The sequence below is a fragment of the Dermacentor silvarum genome, chromosome 11 (genome assembly GCF_013339745.2).
Source record: "Dermacentor silvarum isolate Dsil-2018 chromosome 11, BIME_Dsil_1.4, whole genome shotgun sequence".
Taxonomy (NCBI): domain Eukaryota; kingdom Metazoa; phylum Arthropoda; class Arachnida; order Ixodida; family Ixodidae; genus Dermacentor; species Dermacentor silvarum.
The window spans coordinates 107,332,674-107,356,749 of record NC_051164.1 but is presented as its reverse complement, the minus strand read 5'-3'; the positions used below and the strand labels follow the sequence as shown (position 1 = coordinate 107,356,749).

The window sequence follows — 24,076 nt, the reverse complement described above, 5'->3', positions numbered from 1 at the left end:
ACCGATCGACTTGCTGCGCTGACAGATCGCTGCTGTTATATAAGTAGCCAATACGGTGGCTATAGTTTACTTTTTTTTCTTTTGCCAAGCAGAACTGCGTTATGAAGAAAAGCGATTCAGCACACTGGAAGTAGAAGACACTCCCTTGTTTCTTGGTCGTTCCACGGAATAAAGTTCACTTTATCCCTGCATTACTTAGAGGTATACATTAAAAAAAATCGCAGCCATTCCCCTCTGTGAATGTGGGCTGCCAGCGCAGCTGTAAAAGAACTAGACAAAGATCACTGTGCGAGTAACTACGAAAATGAACGTTTATTGACAACGCATACCACTGCGAACACGCACAATCGCTGCTAATAGTGACTCGACCTGTTCGAGGTGTCCAAATTGTAACTCGCCAAGCTGCTCAACAAGCTGGCTTGCCCGCCACAAATTTATGAGGGCGCTCAATGCCGCTTGTCGATGCATGTGTCCGTGCCGTAATGGTTTCAACGCCGGGCTTCTGCGCTAGAAGTTGTGTCTGCAAATCCTCCGGCGGATGATTGTAATAATGTTGACTTAATTATTTATAACGCAGGACTTTGTCGAAAATGACGAATTTACAAAGTCGAAGAGATAAAACAAGGAAACTTCTTTTATCCATGGACCTTAGTAGACACTAGTGCCAGATTTCCCTCTAGTAATTATTGTATGAAACTATGTTAATTGATTGAAATTTTATTTGAAAGGATGGCCCGTGGCCTAAGAAAACCTTTATATATTGGGTAATTGCCTAGCTTTCCTCTTCCTACCCCAGGTGTCAGCACTTGCCTTGCTGGTTTGTTTTGCTTCCTCATAGAGGGCGCGGGAGTTACGAGGCGCGGACATTAAAAAATCTACGACAAGGTAGACATACACAGCTCCCCTGTAAGAAAATTCTGCGACATAAGTTTAAAAAGTGCAAGGATTATCCCGATTTATCAATATCTGAAATTATGATAAAATCATGCAGGTAGTGATAGGATGGAGGTAATAGAGAATTATGCTGGTAATGATATCACGAAGAAAATATGAAAATATACATGCAATGATATATGATAATGCAATTAATCATGCAGGTAGGTATACTAGAGGGACAAATAGGTTTGCTCCTAGATGCGTACGTATTACAATTGTTAGGAGGAGGACAATGCGAAAAAGAATTCAGAGAGGTCAAACGGTTTGCTTTGGATTACTACCTTGCGCAGGGAGATGGGGATAAAAGATGAACAGAAGGAAAGGCGGGGGAGGGAAGCATATATATCACGTACGCGTGGCGCTGCCCATCCTGCCTATGCAATTAGTCACTGAGGCTAGTCGGTTTCACGAAGTAACGCCCCCGTTACTTTGTAATCGTAAAGCCATCACCATGAAGTGTTTGTGCACGTACTGCACATTAGAATGAAGGCTAAACTCAGTAGACTGACAAATGCTTTTTTTTTTCAGCTTGGTGCTATAAGCGCCTAAGTACTGGCGTTGCTGTACTTTGACATCAAAAGGAATAAAAAGCCCTTGCGGTACCTCTCAAATTTATGTAGTTATTGATCATATTAAATCAAGTAAAAAGGCGTTCAACTAAACCGAACCAAAATTTTCAGAGCGAACGCTTGGTGGTTCGCAACAATGCGGATGACGGATGTTTGATGCGAAGCTCTAATATTGTCTGATCGGGATTACAACTATAGTTCCTAAGCTACCTTTGGTCAGAGTAATCTGAGCAGGGCCTTGCCAAGTCTATCTCATCTGCAATCACCTCCAACTTGAGCATAGCGAAATGTGGAGCTTGTTGGAATTTGTTCATCTTCTAATGCGCTGAGTGATACACAGGGCGAGGAAGACGGTGCAAAGTTGTCACACGTACTCAGTGCCTTACAAGATGAGCATGTCCACTTTAAAGATTTCTGCGATAACTATAACTGCACATGAAACTTTGCATTGCCGTTATGGCTGCATAGTGTACTTTGTTCTTGTTCCCCTACAATGATAATGTTATTGGATACATAGATTTTTCTGGATATAAACTCAGGATAATACAAATGACAATATATTTGTCTGGAAAGCACTCAGCTAGGTCCTAAGAAATTTAGAACACGGAAAATGAACGGTTTAGAAACAGGTCTAGTGGTAGCTACAGTCTGATGTAACGCTTCAGTACTTATGCATAGTTTAAACTCGCATGTATGGTAAACGCAGGCAGGATGAGTGATCAAACGCCGAAAGAAAATCGAAACTACTCTTGCAGAACCAAACCAGCCTGCTCAACATTTTCGGAATGTAGCACAATTTGCTTAGTTTTGCAGCGGAGCTGCAGATTTTACACTCATCAGCGTGCTCGCGCCTGGTCTGCCCACGAATAATTTATCGATCACTGTGTGCAGCTTAAGCGGCAGAGCACCCTTCTAACTTGTAGCGATATTGTGTTTTCTGCCATGTAAGGTAATGGGCCATATTTTTATAGAAAACTAATTCTGCTTTCCTTTAACGCATGCATAAAGGAATGGTTATGGTTTTAAAGATACGAAATAATACAAAAAAACGAGAGTACAGGAAACAGAAAAGTGCTCTTTCCGGTTCTGTCATTTATTCGCGTCATTTCGCGCGCCTTCTATACAATTCAGTATAAACAAACTTGCCCAGCAACAAGCATCGATACCTAAAATAATGGTTCTGAGAATATAAAAGTTTTTTAAATATTTTTTATTTATTTTCATTTCACTCATCTCCACAGACATTGTGGTGCAAGAGCCTGCAAATGGGGCTTGCGGGACACTGGGTCGCGCAGAACAGTGATCGCTATTTTCTTGCTTCACTTGCGACATATACATATATAACACCTTTGTCTGACATTGCGCATATACTGTTCCATAGCTCGTAACTCTGTCTACACACTGTGCCTGTCACGTATACCCTGCAAAAAAGCTGAAACAACGCTATACATGTGTAATGCCTTTTTCGACGTGAGCGCTCGACAGCGAAAAGCCCCAGCTCTGTGCTTGCATTCGTCTATAGAATCATCTACGAGAGCCGGCTGCAGAACAAAAGGAAAAAAAATATATTTTAGCTCGAGGAAGGCTTCAGATTTCGGCAACGATGAGGAGCCTGTTGCTATTCATGAACCCGCGATACAATGAACGGTGAACTTCTAGATCAGAGACACGCCAGGTTGCGAAACGCTCTCCGGGGACCGAATATTTGTTCTTGTATTTCACTGCAACCATTGCTTTCTCGGCAAAAAAAAATTGCTTTGCACTACACTGTTGCTCGTTTCAAGGCTTATCTGATGACGACAGCAGACGGCGAGTCTTCTGCCCTCCGGCCTCTCAACCTATTTTAGAGACAAAATAGGTCGGGTTCAGACATTGACGTCTCAAGTTTTTCTGAGTAGTGAGAGCCATAAGCAAATCCACAATACAAAGACGCTACCCCTTTCTTTAAGCTCTTGTCTAACGTAAGTGGCTGCAGGGGTTTAGAACGTGCAGTAGGTTTTCTGCATTTTCGACTTGCGCACTCCATAGAGGTATAGCACATGAAGCAAAACCTTAAGCAAAGTTCATATCAATTTCATTCTTATCTCATGACAGGGATTCACTTTCTCATACCACATAGATGCTGCTCATGCCTTTGGGGATTGTCGTGGAAAATTCAAAAACGTCCGATTCAAGACGGCTGCCTACATAGAAGTTTTGCAAATACTGTCGCATAACTTCGACCTCCCGGAATGCACAGGGAATGTTTCGCAACTCTTGGCGAAGGAGCTTAGCCTCGCACAAGGCGTGCTTTTCACACCAGTGAGACACGTCCTGAGCCTTTACTTTAGGCTGGTATCATTCACTGGACGTTGCGATGTTTAATGAGTGCGATCGCAAACATAAGAAGTTCGCGAACAAAAAGTAACGCTGTTGGATAACTTTGATCGCTGCATGTTCAATCTGCGGGTGTCTTTCTTTCTTTTTTAACTGCACGATTTTTTTAATCACTAGGTGGCCGATAACACAATTCTACCTCCCTGAGCTCAATTACTCATCGACAAGGATATTGCTTGCCTGAGAAATAATACGTAATCAATACATAACGATATACCATTAATTAAGTTTCTAACTGATTACATTGCGGCGCATATTGCAATTACTAATAGTAGCGGGTGAGTTCGCAAGGCGTATGCAGTTGAAATGAATTTTGAGGACGACCCCAGGTTCGAGATTATCATTCCGAAAGTGTACGACGAAATATATCAGCATTGTCGGAATTTTTGTACTTCAGTGCATAGAAAGGCGTTCTGTTAAACAAGTAAGTAGGACATTAGTGCCTTTTGCCTCATGTTTGACGGAGCATATCTCTAAACTGTAATCTTTACAAAGACCTTGCAAACTCACCGGGTCAAATTTGTAAAATGCAATATGTGCCTTGAAATAATTAGTTAGAACTTGATTAGTCAATCCCCATTAATTATTGATCTAAAATAATTGTGCAAGTAATATGCGCCTCTTCGAGCAATGCAGTTCGAGGATTATGATTGTGCTATCTATCAAAAGCAGCTTTCTAAATTATCTTTCATCCTAAAAAAATAGTCACCTTGGAAATACTTGAATGCGATTTCGGTACGAAGTGTGAATATCTGACAATTTTGAATGTATTGCTTTTATCAGTGGTATCGTGGATGACACGAGATTGGAGATAGCTCACATTCAATGTCGAGAAGCCGTGGAAGAGGCCGAAACGTTTACCGACCAATACTTCTGCATTGCTTCATCACTGCATGCACCTTCGCCTCACCTTGGCCGTTAAGCGCCTGGCAAGCGCTATGGCTGGTGTGGGGAGTGGTTAAGCGAAAATATTTATCGACAAGCCTTGGGAAAGAGGACTGATCAATTCAATTCAATTATGGGGTTTTACGTGCCAAACCCTCCATCTGATTATGAGGCCCGCCGTAGTGGGGGACTCCGGGTTAATTTGGGCCACCTATAGGGTTCTTTGGCGTGCACCTAAATCTAAGTACATGCGTGCTTTCTGCATTTCGCACCCATCTAAATGCGGCTGCCGTGGCCGGGATGTGATCCCGCGACCTCGTGCTTAGCAGCCCAACACCATAGCCAATGAGCAACCACGGCGCGTAGGAAAGAGGGCTGCTGACACTAATTACCTAGATTACCTCGACAGGAATGAGAATTCATATTATTTTATCTTCCCTGTTGAGGACGTTCACAAAGAGAACGTACGATGAGCCGCTAAGCGGCTGCTATCTAATTAAGGAGGCAGTATTATCAAATTGAAGAGTCAATATTAAAGCCATTGCTTGCGTATCTAGATCTGGGATTACAATCTTGTCATTTTTGCTGCATTTAATTCGACACGTCAAACTTGTGATTTAGGCGCAGGAAACTAAACACAAAGGCTATAGTAGAATTTTTGATACGCTGAATAGAATTTTAGGTTTTGCATAGTTAAGCAAACCAAATACCGATACATAATTAGTAGATAATTTGTCTTTTACTCAAATGCCGTTTCATACTATTTTGCACGAGTGTGCTCTTCATGGTCAGAATTTAAGGTGAACAAGTTATTACTTTCCTTGACGTGGAAAAGTGTTCGGGTTTTACAGGGCTAGTAAAACGCGCGGGATTATCACAGATACCGCGACAAATCGTGGATGAACTGAACATGCTGCACTGCTTCCATTTCACATTAATCACTCGCTCGCCTGACCACTGCTGACAGTCGTGGTACAACCGTATGCTACAATTGTACACGTTCGCATGCGACCTCGGCCAAATACTATTTGAGAGGTGCGCACTCGAATGATCCATTTCGTCTGCTTCCAGTCGACAATGCAGCTGATGACCTTTGCGAAACGCGACCTTTCCGTCACTTTCCAAGCTTCTCTGGGGTACGCCAATTGTCCCTTTCCAGAAGAGCTTCGTCCTGAGAGGATTCAGTTTTCATCACGTGTCTCCGGCCCTCTTTCATATAATTGTGTACTCTGGTATAGAATAGAAGGAGGCGCCGTTGTACTGTTTCGCCATCTGTCAACCCCAGGCCACCGCCGGAAGCCAACTGATTCCGGCCGACGTCTAGGGGGGAGATAGACGGTGAAAGGGAGAGCTGCGTCTCACCTCGATCACCCATACTCTCTGACGGGTGCAAATAAAGTGCTTTCGCTCTCTCTCTTTCACTGAGTATCTTCGTCCGAGGCGAAACGTGAACGGGAAAAAAAATCGCACCAGCGACGCGCGACGTGTCCACAGCGAACGCCAAGAGCTCGCCCCGAGAGACGCGCCCGCCACGTCGCCGACTGCCACCGCTACCTCGGAACGACTTCAAGATCTTTCTGCGCCCCAATTCAAATACAGTTCCAATCCAGCTCAAATCCTGCTCAAATCCTGCACTTGTGTAGTTCAAATTCAGCGCTAAGGCAGCTCCACTAACGTGAATCCTGGGGAAGTGCGAAGAAATCGAGCGCTTGAGAGGTGGTTGCGCCTTCTCTTGCGATGCGCTCGTACCAGTCTGGCATTTCGGAACTGATTTTAACAAGTTTCTGCTGATTAATGCACCTAATGCTTAATTATTCCTGCTTTTAAATTATTCTGAATCATGTTAGTCAATTTTGAACTGGTTTGGATGAATTCTGCACTTGTTCTGACCCTGTTTTGAGCACGTGTTTGTGAGCGTGATCACGACAGATCACACGCGACGAACGCCGCCGACAGCTCTGGCCCTGAAGTGGTTCGCACTTAAAAACAGAATGAGTTCGGGCGTTGTGAGACAATTCAAATGCATGCAGCAATACTGATGCGCGAAAAAAATGTTAGCGCCTATATTCGAGCGATTTGGCAACACCAATAAAAGTATCAGAGAAAACCGCAACCAGTTAGTTGCTTAGCACGCCTTGCGTGCACATGATCCTTCACGTCAAAGCACCGTCACGCAGAAACACCTGTTGGGCCTCTAACATGTGCAAATAAAAGTGGCAAAGTGATGGAATAGATCACGATGGAACACGTTTTGTTTCAGCCCTATCGCAAATGGCGTGCGATCTCCGATTTGCAAAAGCAGTACTGACAGTGCTGTTCTGTGTAAGCGACAATCTCTTTCCCGAGAACCCGGAAGCCTTCCCAGGTACTTAAACGCTATAGATCAGTTCAATTAACGAAAAAAAAAAGACACGGCACTAAAACATATTTAATGTTCAGAATGAACTGCCAATTTCTCGAGTTCGCTTATAGGGTTTGAAAGCAGCAGAAAGGCAAACGAAGCTTTCAACACCTGTAGAACAAGGCGTAGTCAATAGGACAGCGTGTCAATGAAAAGCAAGAAATATGGGTAAATAATTGGGAACAGCCACGATGGTCTCCGGCGACTTGTTTCACAACTGCATGCAGTACACTCCTAATGTCGCGCGAATATCGCATTGATTAGGTATACATGAGAGTCTAACAAGGGGCGTGATTCAGGCGATTGCGTTTCGAAGACCGCAACGGGAGCTAACCTGCGGCCGAACAGTGAACTAAACCGAACAGTGAACTAAAGCGAACAGCGAACTAAACTTGTGTCTTACGTTTTTCTCCAAGGACCCGCAGCCCAGTTCTTTCGTGGCAGCTTACATATCGACCCAACTCCCCGACTGACCCATTTAGGCGGCGGGCTGTGACCAACGCCACACGACCATCATTCATCCAGCCTAGGAACGGCTACAATTGGGGTTATGGTTCTTCCAGGTGAGCCACGGTTGCCACAAACATTGCAATAAATAAGGAAAAGAAATGGCAGAGAAGTTCCCACTACAAGCTTTATTCACACATTTTGCACCCTTAATGGTGCTGGTTTGTGCCATGGCCTACACATTTACCCCTGATGGGTAGGATCAGATTAATGCGGAAGCAAATAAAGTTAACTTTTTTTTAACTTATTGTAGCAGGTTATACAACACTGCGATAGACAACACGAAAAATATGCGAAACAAGCTTTCATAGCTATCGGTGTCAAACTCTCGTAACAGATACTTCGGTTTTACGTTTTTTAGCAGTTTTCTACTATACGGCTTCTCTCGTCGCAGGTGTAGTCTCAGTTGGCTGTCGTGTACAGCACGTTTTTTTTTTACAGCCTTAAGGGTCAAGGTGTTAGCCACGGGATGAACCAGTACGCTTAGGAGTGCAAACATGTTTACTGTGTTCGGTGCTTAGGTCAGAGCGGGGTAGTTGGCGTGTTCGCACCGACTGCTGACTTAATATGCGCTATGGAAGCATATGTTTTGAAGTGGGTGACACCGACAGAACGGCTCTCCCAGTGCGATACTTTAGGGTTGCAGGAAGAGGATACTTCAATATCTCACTCACTTCATTTGCAAATGACGGCGCGCGCTTTCAATGCGCGTACCATTCTTAATCGATAGTTCTTCTAAATTCAACAGATATAATGGAAGTAACATACGGTGTTATGAACTTCGTGAAAATAATATATCATATGACGTCGTGAACGTAACCTCCACCAGCCGCTGGCGAAATAAACTAAATGACAACTATGCCACACTCCAGTGCGCAGATGGTGATTGTTTGCGATTTTTTTTTTATTACCAATGGGGCCAATCGGAATTACTGCGTGTGTGTGTATGGAGGGGGATTGGGGTATACAAAAATTGCAACGCAACTGCTGCACTCCCTGCACTATACAGGGTGTGCCAGATAAAAGTAGCCAATGTTTTAAATACGACGGAGTGTGGTAGGAGGCTCAAACCAACTCAGTGGTGTTGAGGATCGCGTGTCCTAGTCAGCGGTATTTTTTCGGTTAGCAAAGTCGATTAATTAGTATAAACTATTGCCTAACTTTTTAAATATTGACTTCACCAATAAAGTGCCAATACGAAAGTTGTAGATAACATTTAAAAATGGCCGACTGAAGTGTTTGCAACTAAGTACCATTGATGGAGCTTCTTGTAATTGCCTTTAATAAAAGCCCGCGAAATACAAAAACAACCACGTGATAGCGCCACTATTTCAGCGCTCCCATACGATCGATCAAGAAACGAAATCAGCGTATCTGTACAGCGGTTCCGCGACGGGCTTGGCGTTTCAGGTGGCCGCAAGGTAAGCTCCAGCAACTCTCGCTAGTAAGATATAATCGCGAACGAAAAGAAGAACATGACAATTGCATTTTCCTTCCCGATTAAACAGTTGTGCGGTCAACATTGACTCAAGCCCGAGCTGCTTTTTTTATTTATTTCTTTCTCTTGCCTTGTGTGTTCGGGCTTCATTCCACAAGTGGAGTGAATAATATGTTTATGCCACGTCACGTCGAAGTGCAACACACCTTCATCACCGCCGTTCACTCTGTGCGACCGATCGCGACACAGCACGCGAGTGAGTCTCGAAAAAAGGCATGCAAACATGTCCTTTACTGATCGGTGATCTGGGAGCGCTGAAATAGCGGCGCTATCACGTGGTTATTTTTTGTATTTCGCGGGCTTTCTTTAAAGGCAAATACAAAAAGCTCCATTAATGGTACTTAGTTGCGAACACTTCAGTCAGGCCATTTTTATATGTGATCTACAACTTTCGCATTGGAACTTTTTTGGTGAAGCCAATATTTAAAAGTTTGGCAATCAGTTTATACTACTAATTGACTTTGCAAAACGAAAAAAAAAATACCGCTGACTACGACACGCGGTCATCAACACCACTGAGATAGTTAGAGCCTCCTAGCACACTCTGTCGTTTTTTAGACATTGGCTACATTTTAAGACATTTAAGCTGGGACACCCTGTATATATACCGCAAGCAGTGCAGCACTTAAACTGCAATCAGTGCGATCAGCATCATAGTTCACTAAGGTTCCACCCAAGAGATCATCATCATCGCCATCAATCTACCTGCGCACTCCAATTACCCCTGTCTTGCGCTAGCTGATTCCAACTTGCGCCTGCAAGTTTCGTAACTTCATCACTCCACCTCGTTTTCTGCCATCCTTGACTGGGCTGCCCTTCCCATGGTACCAATCCCGTAACTCTAATGGTCCAACGGTTATCTACCCTACGCATTACATGACTGGCCCAAGACATAGAGCGAGTCAAATTTCGACAAGTTGGTAAAGATTCTAAGTATACTGAATGGCTGGCCCGCAAACACGAATACACGTAGAATGGCATTCATGCTGGTCATTTCGTTCTGTCTGTTCCCGTATTTGCAGGCCTGCCTTCTTTGGCAAAAACTGTGCGCGACATTCAGTTGCATCTCAACATACCGACTATTGAGTAAGAAAAAAGTCTACAGAAAATCAGCCTAATCTTTATAACGGTCTTTGCGAAGGTTTCAGTACCATGGCCCAACCAAGACAGGACATTTTTTTTTCTCTTCCCAGTTCGCATATTTACCTTTTAACACAGAACGATGCGCTCTCCACAACAGGCACTCAACTGTGGCCAAGCAGGTTCAGCCGCCGATTGCCTCCACAAACACGGGAGGAACTTCTTGCAGCAATTATACCGTAGTAAAATATGCAGCAAGACTTGACGCCACCTTCCGGGTTTCAAAATTAAGCAACTGTTTACCGCCTCAGAGATATTTTCACACGACATCCGCGTGTGGCAGAAACTCAATAAAAAAATGAACAGGAACTGCTTTCCCAGCCGGAAATAGGGACCATGACGCAAAACAGCGAACACAGTGGATATTTTTTTGTTTTTCGTAGCGCATCATCGCTGCGCGGTGGCTTAATAACGAAGTAGTGTCACGTTTGCGGCTCGGCTCACTTTGCTGGGCTGCTTGAAGCTGCTTCTAAAGATGAGAGGCTCTCGCGACACACCGCAAAGCACATCAGGCAAATTTTGTGAAACAAAAGGCCAGAACAGCCAATAATAACAGGGGGAAAAAAAAGCTATAAACTGCACTCGGCCTTTGCTCGAGAGTGCAAGCTGCGACAATACGGCTTGTTGTCGAAAAGGCTAGAAGCGTCATGTTCTTCATAACTCCGGCATCTAGAGACTTGTTTATCTACCGAAACTGCTAGATCATCTTTCAAGACACAAGCTAATGGGAAGCGTTCTTTGTTTGTATCAAATGTTCATACTGATGGTTTCGTGAAAAAAGAATGCGTTATATGTATTTCTTCCTCTCGGAAAAATCCGTTGTTAGTGCTTTACTTGAGAGTTTGAGAGAATTTCTTTGGGCCAGTCCCACGAGCTCTACGTTCTCTGCCGGCTGTCGACCTTGGATGACAAGAGCGTAACCTTGTTTCGGTTCAGGGTTGTTGACTTCTCACGCGGGTCTTCGCTGTTGCCGACGCGTCGAGGCCTGACATTTCTGCCAGCTTCTTTCTTCGTCTTCGATGGACGACTGGAAACTTTCCAACGTTTACTGCTGCGGTGAAGAAAACTACCAAATAGTACAAGAAATTTAATAGTATCCGTTGAAGTTCCTATTGAATTCTTTTGGCTTTTTCTTTTGAACAAAGGGTAGGTGCTTGCAATATTGAGCGCTTTGAAAATTGTTATGTGTGTCTCTACAACGTGTGTAAAATAAAACATTGAGAAACCTGTCGCGTGAACGAATCCAAGTGAGATTTCATACCGTTTAAGATTAGATCTGATCAAAGCACCTCGCTCTCTCCTTTTTTTTTTTGTCTTATTTTCAAGGTCTAAGGAACACAAAAACGTCAAGTTAGGGCTACTTAGACCCTCTGCATGCTCCTTTGGAACATCTTTTTAGGCACTTTGAAATACGATAGTCAACCACACCATTTTATCGAAGAGGTAAACCACTTACGCAGATGGGATTTTTTTTTTTTTTTTTTTTTTTTTTGCAGACGCATTTGGACCATGGACATGTCCCCCTTAACAAAGATGTTTTTGAGTACCATACGATTTTTCTTTCTTTTTTGCGATGGAGCGTGCTAACTTTGCAATGAAAGAAAAGTTTTAAATGAAAAATTAGGAAGAGCGTCAGAGCCTTTACCGTTAATTTGGTTTGATGAGTTTCTACACATTTTGTTGTATGCTTCCACTCTAGTGTTTTATTATTACGTTCTTCCAATAAAATCTTGGAGTGTAATACCCTCAGAGCTCATGCCAACACCTTCAGCGTGCACATCTATATTTTGTTGTTAAATTCACTGCTTTGACAAGTGAATTTTTGTATTATGAAGAGCATCGTTCAGTTACGGTTCTCGGTTAAGAAGTTACGGCTATATTTTCCAGTGGCTTATTCATACCCCCCAAAAAATGTAGCACGCACAAGAGAGGACCACTGTCTTCTTAAGGGCACGGTCACTTAAATTCCGGATAGTAAACTTCCTTTGTTCATTCGCTAAGACAACTCAGTTTTTTTTTCAGAAAAAGAAAAGAATAAAAAAAACGAAACAGAGCAGCAGCAGAGCCTAGCAATGTTTGCAAAGTACGGGTGTCTGAAAGTTCATTGTAAAATATACGACTGCTACAAATCTAAACACAAAAATTCCGCAAATATAACAAACATGCTGGAATCTGCGTGAAGTGGTTAATTAAGCGCTGAGAAACGTGGAGACGCGTACAATTGGGTTTACTTTCATCATTTGCAACTTGGAATCTCAAGCAGTGTTCGTGTTTATGCAACGCAATCGTTACAGCTTTATTCTCCTAAAAAATTGATATTTATGCGCTGCACCACTCAAAAGCTATGCGGGAAATGCAAACACTAAATCAGGCGGATACACATTGTGAGACGCCAGCGCTGTCACAACCTGAGAGGAGGGGAGTTGTCAGAAATGTAGGGCTTCACTTTAATGAAGCGGTGCAGCTTGTAGCCCTGGTCTTTTTCTTCTTTTTATACGACTTCTACTTGCAGACATACACACTAAAACACATCAATAACATGAAAGTAGGCTACAAGCAAGAAAGGAAGCAAGGTGCTTTTTTTTCAATGTTTCGTACTTTTTGGCGCATTTTCTAAAAGACGACACCATGGTTTATTGTTACCTGTCCGTGTAAAACTTAGAGACACTAAACAAGAACATTTAATCACTTAGGTTGGTCAAGTACTCTTTCAAATCTCTATTTTCGTTAGCGCCGAGGTATATTAGTGTGATTACTAGTAGAGGAAATGAATGTAAATGTTTCATCCGTATTTCGAGACAAGCCCCAGCGCCACCACATTGTGCGACGTCACACATTTCACGTTGTTAATAATTTCTTTCTCCCCTTTTTAACAGTAAAGCTGTTTAAGCCAGCCGTAATTTGTGGTGCGTGCCATGAAACTGCCGCGCCGTAGCCATGGCAACCCGGAGGAGGAGGAAGAGACCGCATGCAGGCAGTCGCCTCCTCGCCAGCTCACTGCCTTCCCGACCCCCGCCTCTCTTCTCTCCTCGGCGCGCTGAGCCAGGAGAAAAAAAAAAAAGGCGAAAGCTTGCACTAGGCCACGCAAAGCTCAAGACACAGCGAAGCTGGCCGATTGATATCGAGCGGCTAGCATCCAATGCGTTCGGCGTCAGCAAGCAGCAGCGTTCTTGGCACTGTGCCAACCTTGGTTGGCCTGCCTGCGTTTGTAGCATGCCAGGAACGCTGTCGCTCGTAGACGCCGACGCGTCCAGCGCTAGTCACACGAAATGTCGCGAAAGGGAAGGTACCTCCGAAAATAATCACTCGAGAATACCTTCCTACATGCGTAGTTAAGTTAAACCAAGTTAATGCCTAGCAGCAACCAAGTTAATACTAGCAGTAGCAGCCAGTAAGCTTCGCTGTGCCTAAGCTTTGCGCGACCGAGTGCAAACTTGCCTGATTTTTATTCTCCCTTTTTGTATGCATCCTAGGGGAAATTGTGAATCTTTGAAAGTGTTTCAAACTTTCCATCTTCCGTATTTGGCTCCCTTAGAATAGAACGCAGCGCATCTTTACTGAAAGGAATTAACTAAGCCTGAACTGACGTCATAAAAGTTTGTGGCATGACGACTGACTGGTGCGGAGATTCCAGGGTAGTGTCGCTATGAGCCTTTCGTCTTTCCGTCTTCTCTAGCATACCGGACCTCTTTTCACCGTAACAGCGGCGTTTTTGTAGTGTAAAAGGGCAAACCTACTTGGTGTAGTTCAAGTTATTATTACCTTTACCATCCTTTTAGAACACCCCAGAAAATATGCTCGCGTAGCCCTGTCACCCAACTTACGAACATGTAATAACTGAGTAAACGTTTGCCTTCTCAACTCATAACTCCATCCTTAGAGTCCATCGCCGACTTAACTTCACCGGACTCGGCTACGCTAACAGGGGCGCGATCTTGTACGCGTTACAAAATGGAACGGAGGCGGTCCGTTCCATCGTGCCGCACACGATTGGTCAATTTGAACCGTGACGATCAAATTGACCAATCGTGTGCGGCTCGATGGAACGGGCCGCCTTCGTTCTATTTTGGAACGCGTACAAGATCGCACCCCAGGTCTCCGAGTCTCGACAGCTGTTGCACCGCTCCAGGATCTGTACGTACCATTCCCCACAGCATGTGGTGTAAGCGGCGAGATCGATCAATTCGCGATAATCTCCGTAGAACATGTGCAACTTCAAATTCAGACATCTTGTTATTTACAAACGTAGGTGGCACGATACTCCCGGCTGCGTGGCGATATTGCCAAACCGAGCAGAGACAAAACAAAAGTCCGGAATAGCGCACCTAAATCGAAGTAACTTGGCACCACTTGGCGGTCAAAGCATATCCTCTGCTAAATCGAATGTCTGAAAGTTCAGCAAGTTGGTAGGAATTGATAGGGAAGGTGGTAGGATTGGTTGATAGGGATATTTTAGTCTGGGGAAGTTGGTAGAGACAATCGGAGTTTCAGCTGTCTGTCCTCCCCGTTTTACTTTTGTCCCTTTTTTTGCACGCCTGCCTTTGCGTACTAAGAAAGTATCGATTTTCGTAAAACAATTTTTTCTTTGTTTTATTTTCTCTCTTTTTCTTTTTACATGAAACTACGTAAAGAGCGGCGCGCTCAAAATATACACGCGCGAAATGTGTTCCTTAGTGTGAGAACGCCAAAAACGCATCTCTTATTGGGGCCAACTAAATAAAATTCCTTTACTTTTAGGCAAACGTAAGAGTCAGGACGATGCGTCGGGAACGCCGAGTAGCGCAAACACAAAGCAAAGATGTGAACACCAAAAACAGAATGAAAAAAGAAAACTAAGCCGATATAGGTTGGCGAATGACAAGCTAGCCCACCGTAACAGGACGCCACTTGACAAGCAAGAAGCACGCACGATTACCGGCTGATAACGAGAAATCCTTAAACTACACTGTCGTGAAGAAGGTCAGCGCTCAGCGGTGTTTCTTGTGAGCAGCGCCGGGCCTTTACTCCTGTAAAACGACTGAAGTTTCGCAGAGTATGAGCGCTATGCGAAAGCTTGATGAAAGTGAAAAGAGGCAAAACAAATAATTTTTTGCTCGCAGATTTATGCCAGCAGCTAACTTTAACGGCATTAGACAACGCTATACCTTGAGCTACGCGACCTTTCTCCCATGTTTTCGGTCTATCGGTCAATGCGCGTCGCGTGGGATTTTCTTGACGGCCCAATAACAAATCTTGTGATCGGGAAAGTTCAGCGGAAACAACCTTACCGCATGCAGTTACCTGTTCCAAAGCTGACGGTTGTATTAATGATAATCCGGCTAGCAATATATTGCCATGAAAGCTGGCATATCTTTCCAGAGGGAAAAAATACGAATCGATTATACGTCATCAAGTTTTATTTTAGCACTTGCAGATGCTGTGCTCAAGAACTCGCGCGTAAATGAGATAACCGGACCACATTTGTATCGCAACTCATATAAGTTGTGATAACTTCAATGAATCAATTAGGAAAATAAAAGAACATAAACAGAAAGAGCCACATGGTTTGCTAACAGGAACTACGCAAGATAAGGAAAACGACAAAACAACAGAATTTGAACATATTTGTACCTCAGTGTTGTTATTTTTTTGTGTGCTTTACACCCTGTGTCAGTGTTTTATAATTACTTCTGTTTACTAAACGCAGTCCCTATTGGCTATACCCAGACATTTGCCTTCCCCATAACTAGCGAGTCAACACAGCTAGTTGGGCGTGTTCCACTGAGTTCCACTTCACCTATGTGCGTCAAGCGCTTAGACTAAGTTTTATTGACAAAGGCAATATGTTTGGGCAAACTCATTAAATAACTGCAATAGGCTTACTCCCATTACGTACATAAAGCACAGAAATCAGCAAAATATGTTCAATTGCTGCACTGTTGGCACAAAAGTCGCTGGTGTTTCTTGACGAGGTCGCGAACACGTTTCCCGTAGCATTTGTGCACACTGTGGTGTGATGCACCCATTATTGACGTGTTGTTTAGGAAACACAGTGAGACGAACAGCTTCCGCCATGAAGCGACGACCAGAGCGGTAGAATTGCAACAGGGGGCGCTGGATTTCCTTGAAGCGTACAAGTAGGGTTGTTCGATACTTTCTTAAAGCGAAGCTTTATATGGCTAGGCGTAACGAAAAAGCGTCTGTCCGTCGCCTGTCTACAGAAAACTATCATCATCAGCATTGGCTCGAGCGTCGTCTTCTTCCGCAGCCGGCTTGTTGGCGCCCCTCGGGTTGCGCTCGTGCTCGGCACGCGCTCGTGCCACTGCTCCCGCATTCGTCGTCTTCTTCGATAGCTGGCTCCGCTGCCGCACATCATTCCAGCGTAGAAGTTCACTTCTCTTCTGTCATCGTAAGGCAAGGCCGCGTTTACGGGGATATGAGCCATTCATTGCCTTACGTGGCGGACAGATCTAATTTTGAACCAATTTAATTTTGAAGAATCGCAAGCGGCAATGGCGGGCGAATGTTGCTAACCACGTCGCCGAGCAAACTAGGATACATCGAACGCAAGCGACAACGCGGACTGCGGGCGTACTGTCAGTGACGTCGTTCTGTCCGTCGCAGCCGAACGCGTGTGTTACTTCATTAAGAAACACAAAGACGTAACTAATAATTGAGAAAGACTTTAATGCACTGTCCGGATTAAGCCAGTGATAAAATCCGGGGCCTAACGTTTCAGCTTCGCTGGTTAACCATCTGTACGGAGTGCTTCGGCGATTTTTTTTTTTTTTTTGTCATGAAACTCCAGCGTAACGATATCGGAACGCTTCACTATAGCACCCACAGACAGGGCATCAACGCGGACTCCGGATGGACGCCATAGTAGTTCTGTGCGTATATACGCCGACTACTGCGCAAGGATCGACTTCCATCAGCGGCGTGTGAACATTCTTGGTGCAATGCGCAATTTGCCGCTCACTTTCTGCACAGGGCTGAAAAATTAAAACCAGAACAATGTCGGAACTACTTCAATGCGTTTTTTTCATTTACAGGTTCTCATGCATTTGTAACAGCGGCGTGATTCTCACTCTAAAACGACCGCTTATAGGACTACTACGTAATTGAAAACCGGCTACAGAATAAATACATGTCGAACTTCTAAGTAATTACGAGTGAAAGACATTAGTTGTTGTTCGAATTAAATTTTTCGCGCACTGTACATACTTTCCCATGTGGTGATACTGAGGCTTCGTGACAGCGACAGTGCCTAGCATTTATTCTGTGCCTGCGTGCCGGTCCGGTTGCAAGGCCGCCGGCGACAAAGTGCCTTTGTTTTGTTTCTCTACCGATGTGGAGCTACGAAACAGGTGGAAGAGACATTCCAATTTAGAGATTCTTAGTACAAAAAAAATCAATAAAAATGCGCCGATCCCACGCACTGTGGAAATCGATATTATGCGAAGCATTTTGCGGCTACCTGGCAATGCAGCATAATTTGGGATTCCGCAAAACGATATCATACGGACCAACGTGTTTGTGTAAATTGAGCAGCTGTGTGACGTCACAACTGATTGTGATGTCATCGGCAACTACGTGTTATACTATCGTACGTACGAATGATTAAGTCACGTGGTGCGTGTTAAAACGACGGTGGCATTTTAACCCCAGCGAAGAAAGTTTAAAGCATAATTAACTTGGGCGATCATGAAGTCCGTACAACGTCGCACTGTACTGTACTGTGAAACGTCGGTAGGTTCCGGGGATAGTGCAGTCTTACGCAGTAACCCAAAGCGCGAGCTTCCATAAGGAAGGAAGGGGAGAAAGTGGCACGCTAAGCACGCGCCGAGTGCAACCGAAGGTTTCAAAGAGCTGGCTGCGTTTGGGATGAGTGAATTACACGTGGTCTTGATGCGCGATATCGTAGCGTATTATAATAAAATTCAGTGCTGACACAGCGGTAAACCCGAGGGAAATACGTTAGCATTAGGTCGCACCTTTGTAGGGTCCTGGATCCACGATTTAAACTGCGTTCATCACATTGAAAATGTGTTCTTCAGGAGCTCACTCGACACACGTCCTGCCTCTTCGAGGATTGAAGTGCAACTGACGCTGGTCCGGAGCATACTGCCGCCAGTGGCACTATCATTTATAACAGAATGGTTCTGTAGGTCCGGCATGCACGTAGTTTAGAAAGAAGGGGCACACATATGAAAAAGACATGTTTACTTGCTTACGTTTCGACCGCGGAAGGCCGAAATGTGAGCAAGTAAACATGCCTTTTATTGCGATAGCAATTATATGGACACTTCAACCGGATTTCTGCCGTCGGCGTCGCCGTCGCCGTGAGGTTCCGTATAGATTCTAAGGGCGATAAAATCGTCGTCGAGCGCCGTATGCGCGAGCGAAAGCGCGCGGGGGACGCGCGCTATCACGGAGGGCGAACTCCCCCGCGCGCTATCACGGAGAGCGAACGCTCGGCGGAAAGCAAACGCGACCGTCGCGTGGGGGTATGGGAGGGAGGGAGGGAGGCGGGGCGGCACTGTGCTCCGGCACCAAAGGTGTATCTTGCCACTGAATATCCCACGCGAAAGCAACAAAGCGGAAAGAGAGGGGGAGGGGGGGGGCAGCTTCTCTTCTGCCAACAACTTCTCCTTCGCAGTTTGCCCAGCGGTGCCCGTCGCCCGTACCGTCTCTTATCTCCACACGGCTCTGACCTTTGTATGCGCTGTGCATTCGCCGCTCAGTTCCGTTGAAGCGATAGACCCGCGCGAACCTGCGCTTGCTGCCAGCGTTTTGACAGTCGTTGGCTGCGGTCTGCTGCATGTGAAAGTTTATACAGCTGATAAAACTACTATCCTTACTCCGTATAGCTCTCTACTAATTTGCTATCGCAATTGATGCTTCGCCTTTCGGGTGAAACTGCGACATATTCTTTTTTTGCGCTGTTTCTTTCTAAACACTACATACATACAACTATATTCTTCCCACACTTCACACACATACTTTTTTTCCACTTTGACACTCCTAATGCTAACGCATTAAATAGAAAAATTAGCCGGCGTCACAGGCTTACCGTCGCGAACAGTGATGAAACAGCGGAGCAGCTTATACTAGCTTTTACTTATAGCTTGAACTTGGCTTTTACTTAGCTTTAACTTGGCTTTTACTTAGCTATAACTTGGCTTTTACTTAGCGTTAACTTGAATTTTTACTTAGCTTTACATTTTGCTTTTACTTAGCTTTAACTTTGCTTTAACATAGATTTGTCTATTTTCAAGGTGAGCTTCTTCGTAGCGCAACGCAGAGTCTCTCTCTCTGTAAACTCTGGACCTTCAACCCTCCTCCGTCGCTTTACTTCAACAGCCCTTGCTCAGAATTCCAGATCTGTGCGCAGTCGTTGAAGCCGCTCCCGAGTAGCATCCCGACGCCATTGACGCCGCGCCTCTTCTTCTTCGGGAGAAATATGCTTCTTCGTCCTAGCCATGCTCACGGCAGAATGACGCCACCGCCAGCGCACGCTCTCTTCAGCCCAGGAGAACCCTTCACGTCATGGTTACGTCATCACTTCTCTCTGTCTCTCTCTCTGTCTCTTTGCTCCACCTCAACTACTGCTTGGCGCACACTCTCCCTTGATCTCTACACCGCTCCGTCATCGCTACCCTCTCTTAGCTCCACCCATCTGCTGCTCAGCGCGCGCCTTCCCCATCTCACCCTCACCGCTCTCCGACCACCTGCGCCCCGGCGCGCGCTCCTCACCCAGCTGCGCCGATTCTTGGCGTACGCTCGGCACGGCGCAACCTCGACCTTAAACAACTCCGCTGTTAAAATTTCATAGCCGAGTGCCTAGAGAGCACGAGGCTGCTGTGCTCGATGGCAGAGGTTCGATTCCATCATCGGTGACAAATTATTTCCTTTTTAATAAAGCGAGGCGACACAGGAACCTACTTACCTACCGCAATGCGCCAAGAATGAGGCAGAAAATGCTTTGCATTAAACGTAAGCAGGTGTCTTAGGTGCCTATTCGAACGCAGTACAGTGAAGGTGTGTTTCTCAATCGATTTCTCGTCGTAGCAATTGCCAAGGAACGTAATTGCACAGCCGCTCGGGAACACGATGGCTGTTGGCGTCCTAGCACGGCCATAGTGATTGAAGAGTAGCGTATTTTTAAATGGAGAGACGACACTGTAAATTGAATTCGGGGGTCTTACGTGCCAGAACCACGATTTGATTATATGGCATGGCGATAGGACGCTGTGTCGTGACACGCCGTTGCCATCACAATAATATTTTATTCTGTAACTTTCCTTCTAATTAACTTATCTTCCTATTCGCTCAGATAATGGTGAGCCATTACGTTTATTCAATATCTCCAGTAATATTGACGTTTATTGAATATCTTTAGTAATATAAGCTGTGCCTTGATCAACCCGAACTCACAAGTTCTTTTAATGTAGAACATCAACACAAACCAATCGGTACAAGGTCCCACCTCGTACTTACGTACAAAGTGAGAAATCCAAACGAGGACAGGCAGATAAAAGGCAGTGAATTGCAGCAGTGACAAAGCAAAGCTTACCGCTGTAGTCAAAAGCAATATGACGTTTCATGTTGACTCATCATACATTCAAAAAGACTTACTTCGAAGCGTTGCTCGCAGTATACATTCAAGAACTCGATATCCGCCCACATTACGCTTCCTTCTTTTTTTCTTTCGGTTTTGTTGTGAAAATGCTTTCCCTGCTCGGCCTATAGTTTCCCGCCAACATTTCACGAACGCCAATTCAACGCCAGCAAAACAAAAACAAAAACAAAAAAGAAAGTGATACAATACGTTGGGGGTTCCGGGAGTTGCGGTTTCATTCTATGCGTCGTTCGTAAATTCCGGAGCCTTTTGTTTCAGGGGTCAATGGCCACAACCACTCGTGGGCACGACCATTTTATGACGCACGCCGTTCAGTCCCTCGACAACAATTGTAATTTTTCTTCACTTGTTTCCAGGATACACGTGTGTTATGATATGCTGGCCCGCCCATCACAACCGCTAAGCACTTTCTTGTTGTTTTACTTTCAAGCAGTTGATACAAGCGGAATAGGATTCCAGTGGCTGCAGTTGTATTTCAGAAAATCGAAATAAATCTTGAAGTGGCTTTTTTTTTCTTTTTTTCCCGAAGCATTGAAGTATTGCTTCATCGAGAAGTATCAATGCTCCGATGCTGGAGCCTGTGAGGCAACGTGAATAAATAATAAAAAAGAATAAAAGATTGGCAATAATTATTTTGCTGAGCTTAGGCTGTCTTTCAAACAAGTCTACTTCGCGTCCTTTGTGATGTTTCACCACCGTGAACACAATGTATTTCAGGAAGATGCAACCGTACGATGCTCTAGCTTTGAAAAACGCCCAGAAGCATCCGCAGAGCGTGTGACTCACGGGAATGCCGGCTTCCTTTGGCCAAGGTTGACATGACGTCAGCATAGGCGCTACTGAGCTTCTTTCAAGGAATGGTCACTGACGTATTTTCCGAAGACTGTTTAATGTAATCTTCTTAACTGCCGTTATAATATTCTTACAAGTCGACCAAGACTTTAGTCAAAGACTGTATCCTTTCAGTGCCTACTACCATAGAAAAACTGATGAACTGTAAGGGCAGGAAGTGAGAAAATTTGCTAACAAGGCACTGGTAGCTTGAAATTAAGTTCGCACGAAATGCGTAAAAATTCTTCAGCACAGTGGCATTCCTGAGAGAGATTAGTGGACACAATACAACATACCCTCATCATACCGGAAATACTATAGTTACGTGCATACGCATTTTCGGCAATGGCTGCTCACTCGAAGACAATGCGGACTGACAGTGATAGTGCCATAATTTTGTTTTTAATTCTTATCTGCTTATAAAAACTTATTTATGGGCGTGCGATTATTCAGAACTCTAAAAATGTCCAATTTTATTCAGCCTTTGAATCGAAGTCACCATTAGTAAATATATGTATTTTTAATAGTTTTGGAGGTTAAAAAAAATCAACTGTACGTAGTCAAACGTAAAATTAAACGCAAGTGCGACATATTTTATCTTGTAGGTCATAGTAGATATAAAACGCGATAAACTCAGAAACTTTTGCGGCTGTTGTGACATCATTTGCCCACACCGAAGAGCCCTGAACATGCCCACAAACTGCCTAATTGTTCCTGATGCGTCTGCTTGAATTGAATATTATCGGCGTGCGTGCGCAGAACCTTAGCATTTGTCGTGAGCTGCTTTTCCCCGTAAAACAAATCATGCCACAAAAATAAAGAAACGGCAAAGAAAATTATACTGCCGTAGCTTCTAATAAATGCGATGGTTCACCTTGAAAATACAATATCGTAGGTTCGATCTCAGGTGGAACACCCTTTTCTTTTTTTTTTCTTCTAGGTCGTTTTTGCGGTACTTTGATCAAATTGCAACGAGCGAAGGAACAATGATCGGCACACTTCTTAGCTTATGACCTTGCTTCTTATCTCCTAGCAATATTCCCCGCACGTGGTCCTTCTCGCTTCTTTCTGCAAGCCATGGTCTATTTTTGTTCGTTTACTTTAGGCTATGCGCTCGAGCCAGATAAAGCCAAAAGCTTTGTTTATGCCTTAAGACATTCCTTTGGGTCTCCTTCATTACTCCTGCCTTTTAGAAATATGAGTTTCAGAAGTTTTGGAAAACAGGATCGTTTAATGTTTGGTATCTGAAAGCTGTAAACCAAAAACGTTATCTTTCAAGTTTTAATTGCTGTCATTGCAAAGCGCGATTTAAGCGTTTCTCTGTATGTAATGCATTACTAAAAGACAAACAACACAGAAACAAAAAAATCACATTTCCATTAAAATATTTTGCATAGAATTTTCTTGGCAAAGGCTTGCGAAATGCGCGTTGTCATTCTCCGCCAAAGTAAGTAATTAATAATAAAATGATCATGTCTACGCCAGCCAAAAATTGGGACAGCGTGCGTCGTTGGTCGTCCATTTGGGACAGCAAGATATGGGGTGATCGGCACTTTCGTTTTCGACATCTGAAAGACGACAATGCCGACATAGTGGAGAGCTCGGGGATGTCCGGCCTGAGACCCCACGTGACGCGGAGGTGTCATTTAGGTCGCAATGACCTCATTTCTTACGTCACGTGATTCGCCCCGTGTGTCCTATAGAGAGTCTCCTCGCAGTAATCGCCGGGAAATAAAACTAAGAAGAAAGGCAATGTGAGACAGAGATAAAGGGGGACGGAAAGGCAGGGTGCCTGAACACACGCACAACCGGTTTGCTACCCTGCACAATGGAAAGTGGACTAAGACTTGAAAAGAAGGAAAGACATAATTATAACCTCCTAAGACTCATTGTACAATACATTTCACATTGCCTTCAACTTTTTTAGCAGCAAAGCTGTTTAAGCCAGCCGTAATTTGTGGTTCGTATCAAGAAACATAAGAAAATAAACTTTCTTGCTGAGGAGGGATTCGAACCCGCGTAACCACTAGGCTATACAATCACGCTTGCAGAACATGCATTTATGCGAACCATATGATTGCCTTCGAGTGTCGTCATCTTCGTCCACAGCTGACGCGTTCGCACACTCGTGCTCTGCGAGGTGAAAAAGAGGATTTGCCCGCTATGCTCGGGAGAAACATAAAGAAAATGAGAGCGAGAGAGAGAGAAGAGAGAGAGAGACGCATTCACGGAGCGGGTCTGCTGGAACGCGCTGTCGGCATTGCAACGCGGTGTCGGTGTTGCAAGCTGCGCTATGCAACGCGCAGTGACTG

General features: G+C 44.5%; 1 protein-coding gene across 4 annotated transcripts in view; it reads right to left on the bottom strand.

Moving 5' to 3' along the window:
• The window catches only part of LOC119432983 (proton-coupled folate transporter), a 611,776-nt gene that overhangs the window by 96,402 nt on the left and 491,298 nt on the right, over nt 1–24,076 (bottom strand). For 3 of the 4 annotated variants that reach the window (XM_049659090.1, XM_049659089.1, XM_049659088.1), the window contains one exon: nt 11,234–11,363. The exons of the other annotated variant lie outside the window; for it this stretch is intronic. The gene's annotated coding sequence lies outside the window, so the exon portion shown is untranslated. The remainder of the gene's footprint in view (nt 1–11,233; nt 11,364–24,076) is intronic. 4 annotated transcript variants of the gene reach the window in all.